Raw genomic sequence first — 6027 nt, 5'->3', positions numbered from 1 at the left:
AGCCTTTATCAGTAATATTGTATTCTTTCCTGTTGTAATGTTTTATGACAATGTGGTGGAAAATCCTGTTCATCACATTCATTGGGGTTGCGTCTTAATGGCATTCATCATATTGGGGAACATCGTTACTCTCACTCAACAGGGTTGGAACACGAGTTCACACAATAGGATAAAGCATAAAGTCATGCTGGGAACTGGGTAGAAAGGAAGACGGGCACTAAGGGAGACTGTTGCTGGGACTGACGGAGTATATTTAAGTGGAGACTGAGGAATTAAAGGAGGAGGAAAGGCTAAAATTAAGTAAGCTTTATCAGAAAGGTCTATATAAATACACCAGTAAACCTCAAAGTTTGCTGCTTGTTCCTCTGTAAAAAGAAACCCACAAATTCTTTTTTCTATTGTTCTCATGGGGCTTCTGTATAAAACTTTTTCCCTTTTTCAGGTTTTAAACCTCTAGGGCTTGAGCATGCTCAGTTTGCTCCTCTCTCCCTCTCTCTTCCCCTCACTGCTGTAATCTCAGCCCAGAGCTATGAGTGAGCAAAAAAATTCTTTCATCCCTTGAGTTTGCCCTTTTTATGTGAGACAGAACTTTATTTGCTTTAGTGGCCATAGAATGACTGCCTAAAGTTACACAACTTGTCCCCAAACCCCAAATCCTTTTCAATTAAAGGGATTCTCTCATTATTTTTATCTAAAATACACTGTTTACAAATAATTCACCCCACCATATAAAATTTTATTCCTGAACCAACAAATGTAATATTTTTGAGCTGTAATATGTAGGTGCATCTTTCAGAAAAAGCCAGAACTTCACAATGGAACGGCTATCAGATAAGCTATTTTTTCCTTCTCAACTGAACTAAAGGAGTTGCGGTGGGACTTGTGTTTTTATTATTGAGTGCTGTTCTCATATCTGGGGGGCATGGGAGCATTTTTAGCAATGCAGTGTCAGGGAGTTATCTGGTTACATTCCCATTCTGCTGCTGGGGGGAAGGGGGTGATATCACTCCAACTTGCAATGCAGCAGCAAAGAGTGACTAAAGTTTATCAGAGTACAAGTCACATGACAGAGAGCACCTGGGAAACTGACAATATGTCTAGCTCCATGTCCGATTTCAAAAAAATGGATTTCAGTGCAGGATTTGGCTGGAGCAGCAATATAAACTGATGTGCTTTGAAAAAAAAATTTCTGGGGACAGAATCCCTTTAAAGAAGCTCCCAACACACTACCATTTAGGGGTGTATTTATCATGCAATGTAAAAGGTGGAGTGAAGCATTACTTGTGATGTTGCCCAGAACAACCAATCGGCAATTAGATTTCAACAGTTACAAAACAAACGCAAAGATCTGATTGGTCGCTATGAGCAACAACACCTGTAATGTTTCACTCCACTTTTAATACAGTATGATAAATAGATCCCTTAGTGTATAACTCACATTTTTATTATTTCTACCAAAGTGCATAACCTGCATTTATCAACATTGAACCTCATTTTCCAGTTTGCTGCCCAGTTTTCCAGTTTAGACAGATCACTGTGCAAAGTGGCAGCATCCTGCATGGAACCTATAGTTCTGCACAATTTAGTATCATCTGCACAAATAGAAACAGTACTTTCAATGGCCACCTCCAGGTCATTAATAAACAAGTTGAAAAGCAAGGGACCTAGTACAGAGCCCTGCGGTACTTCACTAACAACACTGGTCCAATTAGAAAATGTTCCACTTACCACCACTCTTTGTAGTCTATCTTTTAGCCAGTTCTCTATCCAGGTACAAATACTATGTTCCAGGCCAACATTCCTTAATTTAACCAGTAACCTTTTGTGTGGCACTGTATCAAATGCTTTAGCAGAGTCTAAGTAAATCACATCCACTGCCATCCCAGAGTCAAGGTTCGTGCTCACCTCATAAACGTTTGCAGTGAAGTTTTCTGTAACCCTTTAAAGGGACAAATAAATCCCTAATCTGGTGGATCAGAGGCACATGCGTGGGGCCACATTTACATAGCGTGTGATCTCCCAGTGTCTGTAAAGCAGTTGAGTTCCGGCAACAGCCCTGTGCTAATATTATTCTTTAATTAGAAGGAGAATGTTATACACCAGGGAGTAACAAGTGCAGACCTGCCAGCCTGTAATTAGTGGCCAATGTGTAACAATATCCTACTGTTAACTACCAACCAGCAGCAGGTGCCTCTATAAATACACACAGTATTTACAGTGTGTGTGTGTGTGTGTATATATATATATATATATATATATATATATATATATATAAACAGTACTATAAGTAAAAGTACTATAAGTTTTATTTATATATATATATATATTTCCTAGGATATTAATTTCAGCCCAAATCTAACACTACTTGGATTTCATGTTGGGCTTTTAGGGGGTATAGATAGTAAATGGCTATTTTCACCCTAAATGGCCTACAAACTGAGCTTGCCTCAAGGAGGTTACAGATTGGGCAGGACAGGTCTAGAGACGTTGCCATAAAGCAGGGCAGGGCTGTTGTTTGCCAGAAGGGAAATAGAAAGGGTCACATGGTTAACAGGAAGTAGATTCCTCTAATTCAGCAGAAAATGCCACTTTATGTCTTTTAGAAATGAAATTAATATTTTTCCCAAATTGATGCCACTTCATACAGTAACACCGTGTTTTTCCGACAGAAGTGACAGTTGTTACTGTGATGTGTGTATCCCTTTAATGAAAAGCAGTAGCGCATCATTCCCATCGGGCCCTTCCCCTAAACACTCGGCTTTACTGAGAAATTAATTTGGGATTCCCATGGGGGCCCCTAACAAGTACATTTATTATTTAGTTTGTGTTTCACCCAGGCCCATTAATTGCTTCCCTGAGAAATCTGTGAATGTAATTATACAAACTGCTCATAGGAATCAATAGAACAATCGTTATACACTAATTATCCCCTTCACTGCAACATTGTTTTTGTTCAACACAGTGATCTAGTTATACCTGGGGTTCCTGCATAAGGAGAGGATGTCAGTGGGAGGGGTTTATGTGAGTAGGAGGATGTGTGTGTGGGATGGTTATATGTGAGTGGGAGGGGTGTATATTAGTGGGAGGGGTGTATGTGAGTAGGAGACTGTGTGAGTGGGAGGGATATATGTGAGTGGGAGGCAGGTCCGGACTGAGAATTAAACTAGGCCCTGGCATTTCAGGTACACAGAGGCCCAATCAGCCCACATAGAGGCCCAAACAGTCCCCACCAGCCCACTAAATAGTGACTTTCTATGGCACCTTATAGCAGCCCCTCTGGCATTTGCCAGAACCCACAGATTGCCAGTCCGGGCCTGGTGGGAGGGGTGTATGTGAGTGGGAGGGATATATGTGAGTGGGAGGGGTGTATGAGTGGGAGGGATATATGTGAGTAAGAGGGGTGTATGTGAGTGGGAGGGGTGTATGTGAGTAGGAGGAGGTGTGTGTGGGAGGGATATATGTGAGTGGGAGGGATATATGTGAGTGGGAGGGGTGTATATTAGTGGGAGGGGTGTATGTAAGTAGGAGGGGGTGTGGGAGGGATATATGTGAGTGGGAGGGATATATGTGAGTGGGAGGGGTGTATATTAGTGGGAGGGGTGTATGTAAGTAGGAGGGGGTGTGGGAGGGATATATGTGAGTGGGAGGGGTGTATATGAGTGGGAGGCATATATGTGAGTGGGAGGGGTGTATGTGAGTAGGAGGAGGTGTGTGTGGGAGGGATATATGTGAGTGGGAGGGGTGTATGTGAGTGGGAGGGGTGTATGTAAGTAGGAGGAGGTGTGTGTGGGAGGGATATATGTGAGTGGGAGAAGTGTATGTGAGTGGGAGGGATATATGTGAGTGGGAGGGGTGTATGTAAGTAGGGGGTGTGTGTGGGAGGGATATATGTGAGTGGGAGGGGTGTATGTGAGTAGGAGGAGGTGTGTGTGGGAGGGATATATGTGAGTGGGAGGGGTGTATGTGAGTGGGAGGGGTGTGTGGGAGGGATATATGTGAGTGGGAGAAGTGTATGTGAGTGGGAGGGATATATGTGAGTGGGAGGGGTGTATGTAAGTAGGAGGGGGTGTGTGGGAGGGATATATGTGAGTGGGAGAGGTGTATGTAAGTAGGAGGAGGTGTGTGTGGGAGGGATATATGTGAGTGGGAGGGGTGTGTGTGGGAGGGATATATGTGTGTGGGAGGGATATATGTGAGTGGGAGGGGTGTATGTGAGTAGGAAGAGGTGTGTGGGAGGGATATATGTGAGTGGGAGGGGTGTATGTGAGTAGGAAGAGGTGTGTGGGAGGGATATATGTGAGTGGGAGGGGTGTATGTGAGTAGGAAGAGGTATGTGGGAGGGATATATGTGAGTGGGAGGGGTGTATGTGGGAGGGATATATGTGTGTGGGAGGGATATATGTGAGTGGGAGGGGTGTATGTGAGTAGGAAGAGGTGTGTGGGAGGGATATATGTGAGTGGGAGGGGTGTATGTGAGTAGGAAGAGGTGTGTGGGAGGGATATATGTGAGTGGGAGGGGTGTATGTGAGTAGGAAGAGGTGTGTGGGAGGGATATATGTGAGTGGGAGGGGTGTATGTGAGTAGGAAGAGGTGTGTGGGAGGGATATATGTGAGTGGGAGGGGTGTATGTGAGTAGGAAGAGGTGTGTGGGAGGGATATATGTGAGTGGGAGGGGTGTATGTGGGAGGGATATATGTGTGTGGGAGGGATATATGTGAGTGGGAGGGGTGTATGTAAATAAGAAGTGAGGATGGTGCAAAACTGACCAGCGGGTGGTGCTGCTGTTAATTATATAAGCAGTGTAAAATTGCTATTATCCTTGAGAAAGCTGGCCGAAGCCTGTGAAACATGTTGGATGTTGCTAAAGAGTCAGTGGAAGTTAGAACTGTAACCACTCCCGGAATTGTGTGGATTTGAGTCTGGATCACTGAGAAACGACACAGAAGTGAGTGGGACAAACCGGAGCCATAAACAGACAGAAAGGAGTTGGAAGAAGGAGCAGTGGACGAGCGACACGGACAGATAAGGATTTTATAGATGCGAATGTTTTTATTGATCTTGTGAGTGTAACTTTTTATGTGGGGATTGTACAAAAACAAACTACTACACTTGGAAAAAAAACTCCCTGCTGTTGCACTTTTTTATAATTATAGATTTTTGTGTGTGGAGAAGGAGTGTTCCAAAAAGAAAGCAGCAGAGTGGGGAAGGGATCTGTGAACGGCTGTTGATACTGGTTAACCCCTGATTCCAGGAGCACCGAAAAAGTTCTAAATTGGTAAAATTGCTAATAGCTTGAAACTTCAGGAAAAAATAATAAATATATATATATATATATATATATATATATATGAGAAATTGTCTAAAGCTGCCACCCCCTGTACCTGAGATATCCCCCTCCCTCCTGGGGATGAAGAGAAAGAGTTATAGTTGGATTAACCACCATGCTGTGCCCAATGTGTGTATATATATACTGTGTATACAGAGCATGATCAGCACACTGTTAAAGGAGAAATAAACCCTAAAAATTAATATGGCGAAAAATGCCATATTTTATATAGTGAACTTATTGCACGAGGCTAAAGTGTCAGCTTGTCAATAGCAGCAATGATCCAGGACTTCAAACTTGTCACAGGGGGTCACCATCTTGGAAAGTGTCTGTGACACTCACATGCTCAGTGGGCTCTGATTGGCTGTTGAGAAGCTAAGCTTAGGGCTCGTCACTAATTATCCAGCAGAAAATGAGCTTCCCCTGTAATATAAGCTGATGCTACAGGTTTGCTGATTATTAAATTCTGATGCTAATTGCACTGGTTTCTGTGCTGCCATGTAGTAATTATCTGTATTAATTACTAATCAGCCTTATATTGTGACATTTCTATTCTATGTGTACTGTATATTGTGAGTGGGTCCCTAAGCTCAGTAAGTGACAGCAGCACAGAGCATGTGCAGTGAATCAGCAGAAAAGAAGATGGGGAGCTACTGGGGCATCTTTGGAGACACAGATCTTTACTGCTAAAGGGCTGTGGT

This window comes from Xenopus laevis, chromosome 2L (assembly GCF_017654675.1).
Source record: "Xenopus laevis strain J_2021 chromosome 2L, Xenopus_laevis_v10.1, whole genome shotgun sequence".
NCBI lineage: Eukaryota > Metazoa > Chordata > Amphibia > Anura > Pipidae > Xenopus > Xenopus laevis.
Note: the sequence above shows the minus strand (reverse complement) of the source record.